Here is a 5,000-nt window from a genome sequence, read left to right on the forward strand (position 1 = left end):
CTTTGTTGGCTGTTGTCTAGCAGACAAATGGCTAGTGTGTTTGGATGGTTGTGTAATCGCTTGATATATCGTCTGCTGCTTTTGGCAATCTCGTCTTTTACCCAGGGGAACTTGAGAACATCGTGGATGGTGGCGTTATCATGATATATGTGTGCGTTTGTAGCGATGCGTAATGCTTTGTTTTCGAAAGTTTGAATGATCCGGATATTGGATCTGCAGGCTGTACCCCAGAGCTGGATTCCATAGGTCCAGATTGGTCTGATGATCGCCTTGTAGGTCAGAATCTTGGGAGAGGTGGAAAGCCTTGATCTCCTGCCCATAAGCCAGTAGTAGGCTTTTAGTCGCTCCTCACACTGGTTTCGCTTTTTTATTAGGTGTGCTCTCCAGGTGAGTTTCCTGTCTAGCGTTATTCCCAGATATTTAGGATTGTGTTCTTCTGGTATTGTGATTCCGTCTAGTTGAACTGGTGGACAGTTACCCGAGCGGAGTGCAAAGGTAGTCGCAGTTGACTTGTCACCATTGACTGTAATGTTCCATCGCTTTTGCCAGTCGTTGACGAGGTTCAATTGCATCTGCATCAGTGAGCTAGCTTCGCCAGGTGATTCCGAGATGGTGAGAAATGCCGTGTCATCGGAGTACGTGGCAACGCGCACGTTTGGGTTCCCAGTGACGGGCAAGTCAGCTGTGTACACGTTATAGAGCAGCGGACCCAGAACACTTCCTTGAGGGACGCCAGCATGAATGTGTTTGGTCTTGGACACTGTTTCCCCACATTTAACTCGGAATGTTCGGTTCTCCAGATATGAAGCCAGAAACTACTTCTTGTTACGTGTGGGAGGTTACCCTTGAGCTTTTGCAGGAGTCCAGGATGCCAAACTCTGTCAAAGGCTTGTTTGACATCGAGGAATACGGCGTAACAATATTTTTTCTCCTCAAATGCGTCGAGGATAGTTTGAACAACTCTGTGGCATTGTTCTGGGGTTCCGTGACAGCGCCTGAAGCCAAATTGGTGATCCGGGATCAGACCGGCCTCGTCCAATACTGGCAAAACTCTACTCAAAAATACTCTTTCTAGTATCTTTGAGAGCGCTGGCAGTAAACTAATCGGGCGATAGGAGGCCAGATTATCTTCAGGTTTACCAGGCTTAGGTATCATTACTGCTTGTGCACTTTTCCATTACGCTGGGAAGTAGCCCATTTCCATGTATTTGTTATATATTTTGGAGATGAACGAGATGCTTCTTTGCGGTAGTAGCTTTAATGCCATTGCATTGATACCATCATCGCCTGGGGCTTTTTTGTTGTTTAGGGCAGTTATGTATTCCGCTATCTCCTCTTCATGTACCGGTGGAATCGTTTCCGTTCCTTCGGGCGGTACACTTAGCTGGTGTGCAGTTTCGGATGCTTCGTCTGACGTGCACCTGCTGAAAGGGGTGAACACAGTTTCTAAGTGCTCGGCGAAGGCATTGGCTCTGTCAGTTTCTGTTCTACACCAACTGCCATCAGTTTTTCTTACTGGGTTGATTCTTTTCTGTGGCCTTTTAATGTGCTTGGTTACCTGCCACAGACTGTGTTGTGGGTCGTTAGGGGCAAGCTGCGTGAGAAAACTATCTAGGGCATCTTTTCTCAGAATCTTGAGTGTCTCTTTCAGTTCCTTGGTGATTCTATTTAGGACTGTCTTGTCCCTCGGGTTCCTGGACAGGAACCAGACCCGCCTCAGTCGCCTTTTTTCACCAAGCAGCTCGGCCACTTGTTGTGACCAGAGGTGAACGTCTCTATTTTCAACTCTGGGCCGGCTTGAGAGTCTTGGCGCCGCATGTGACGCCGCATTGTGGATATGAGTTGTTAGCTCTGTGACTGCCGCTTCGATGTCCTCCGGGCTATTTAGTGGGGGGCTGGGATTGGTGCAGTTGTCCAACCAGGTTTGATATTTGCCAATATCAGTGGCTTTATATATAAGATTCTTGCGGGCAGACTTCCTCATGGCTGCAGCAAATATAGAGATGGCTATGGCGCTGTGATCAGACAGGAGGTCCTCTACTTCTCTGACTTGGATTCTGCCAGTATCCAAACCACGAGTTATCGCGACGTCCAGGACGTCTGGCACCTTATATGGGTCTGTAGGCCAGTATGTAGGTGCGCCTGAACTCTGGCAGTCGAGGTTTCTTAACCGGGTTTGCCTGAACAGCGCGTAGCCTTTGGGGTTATTTGTTCTGGAGCCCCACCAGGTGTGCTTGGCGTTGAAGTCTCCGCCTATTAGAAACCTTGTGCCTAGGCTGTCCATTAGCGTCCCGAATTCTTCGTCCCTAGCATTGTGCTTGGGGGGCAGTAGGCAGCGGCTATTGTGACGTCTCCCAGCGTGGTACTCACTCTTATTTTTGCGCATTGGATCCACTCCTCCAGAGTTGGGGGCAGGATCTCATAACTTATGTTGCTACGAATTAGAATGGCAGCTCCGCCGCGGGCTCTCCCGTTGGGGTGATTGGCTGAGATCAGGTCGTAGCCTCGTAGGCAGAAGTAAGATCTTTCAGAGAAATGGGTTTCAGATATGAGGAGAATTTCGGTATTGTTGGTCTTGCAGTAAAGCTCAACCTCAGGCCTGTTTTTGCACAGGCCGTTAGCATTCCAGATCGTGATCTCTAAACCTTCTTGCATAATGTGGAGCAAACAGTTTCCAGCTTCTGTGTCATTTGACCTAGTATTTTATCCATCATTTTTTCAAACATGACCTCTAGCCTTGTCACTATCGCATTAAGTTGATTGTCCGGCTGTGAATCCGGGCAGGGAGCTTGATTTGCCTCGTAGGTGCTCTTTGCAGCCTTAGCAAAACTAATGTTTGCATTCACTTTGCTGGAGTTTAGTGGTAGTCCATCTCTTGGAGCTATCTGTCTGTTTGCCGTTAAGAGGCTCTTTACCTTCTTATAAGCTGGGCATCCTTTGTATGAGGCCACATGGGGACCCTGGCAGTGCAGGCAGAAGGCCGGGTCACTGCTCTTCTTTGAGCATTCCGACGTGGAGTGTCCGCCTCCACATTTCACATATTTATGTTCCAGGTGACAGTATCTTTGAGTGTGTCCGTATCCTTAGCAGCGATAGCATTGGGGGACATCGTTAAACTTCAGTGGAGGCTCGACTGTAACCACAGAGCAGCAAAGCCTTTTGATTTTGTATGCGTCTTTGTTATTTTTCGCCGGCCCGAGATTTACGAAGAATATGTTTAGGGGTTTTTTTGTGCTTTTTTGTGTGAGGTTATAAAGGTCTCTTACTTCGTGCCCGTAGTTGCTTAAACCTTCCTTGATCTCGACCAGCTCAGTAGAGTGGTGCAGGCCTTTGACCACTATCCGGTAGGCTCTTTCGTCTCTGGGCTGAAAGGTCTGATACCGTTTGTTGTTTTCATTGAGAAATGCCTTAAGTGCAGTGAAGCTAGCTTTATCTGGCGTCATTACTCTAATGTTGTTGTTTTTAGTGGCTTTATATGTAAATTCTACTGCTTTGCCAAGGGCGCCAGTTATGGCATTGGTAAGCGCTTTGATATTGGTCACGTCTGGAATAAAAATTGGTGGTGGCCTGATCGTCTTAGGTTCTTTAGCAGGCTATTTATTTGGTTGGCCCTTAGCTAGTCCTATGACTTCAGTGGAGTCATCGCTGGCCGAAGATTCTTCGTCGTCTTCATCTGTAGAGAGTGAAGCAAATCTGTTACTTGTTAGATTTTCTCTAGCAGTTTTGCTGGTGCTTGGTCCGTCAGGTAGGTGTACGCGGGAAGGCTGTTTGCGCTGTTTGCGGACGGGCTTCCTCCTTATTTCTCCAGGTTCACTAGTGCAACTCGAATTCTCAGAGTCAGGGTTGCTAGCTCTGATGTTGGTCTTCTTCCTCTTGGTGCTGCTAGTTTTGATGAGCTGTGTAGCACGTGGCTCGGCTTGCCAGTCCATCTTGTCCATCTGGTTGGGGAGGGGTACGGGGGAGCGGGAGCAAGCAAGCTGCCCGTCTGGCGAGCGTAAGCAGCGAGTGCTAGTCTGTGTTGTTGTTTGTTGTTGTATTCTTATTGTCGTGTGTGTGTTAAAAGAACGCGCATAAGCGTGTAAGCGTGTGCGTGTGTAAGTATTAGTGCGCCGTTATTTGCGCACGGCACGCAAGCTGAAAGAGCGCAGTAACGGTTGCAGCGACCAATCAGAGCGCAGCTGGCCTGAAAATTTCGCCGCAACTAACTGTTGTTTATGTTGCTTGTGTATTTGGAATTCTTCGCAGCGGTCCGTAGGCACGTCTTTACTCAACGAGTGCTCGATCGCGACTAAAAACCTATTCATGGTGAGCAGTGTGTGCTCATCACATTATACGCTGAAAGCGTATAATTTTAAAAGTTTGTCATATACTCGTTATTTGAGTTAGATATCGTTATTTGTTATGTTGTATAACATTTGGCTTACGAAATTAAGAAAAAAAGATAATTGTGAAACTTTCAAGCCAAGATGTGTTGTTTGTAATAATTTTATTGTTACTACATCGTGTAAACAAATGGGTTTCCTTTTATCGTAAAATTTAACAATTGCATCCAGTGGAAATTCGATTCATACAGATGTATTGACGATTAGTACGTTGGAAAAAAAGTTTCTTAAATTTTTGTAATTATTTTAAATATTTGTCATAAATGAAACTTTAACATTTTACATACTATTTAATATAGTATGTGACTTGTTTTACTTAATATATTTTTATCGCATAATTATGTTTGCAAGTTATGCATACATAATTTATACATATAAATAAATTATCAAGTTTGTCATCAAAATTAAAGTGTTTATTCCATTATGGTATTAAGCAATGTGTGATAAAATATATATTAAGTAAGTGTACATATAAAGATATTTTTGAACGAATTGTATATATTTTCATATAGATATAATATGTGGTGAATCTTAAAAAATGTGAAACGTAAATTAACGAACATGAAATGCTATGTAACAATGGCCATATTCGTTTATATTTAACATTAATATCTATAG

Source organism: Drosophila virilis, unplaced genomic scaffold (genome assembly GCF_030788295.1).
Source record: "Drosophila virilis strain 15010-1051.87 unplaced genomic scaffold, Dvir_AGI_RSII-ME tig00001982, whole genome shotgun sequence".
Classification (NCBI taxonomy): Eukaryota; Metazoa; Arthropoda; class Insecta; order Diptera; family Drosophilidae; genus Drosophila; species Drosophila virilis.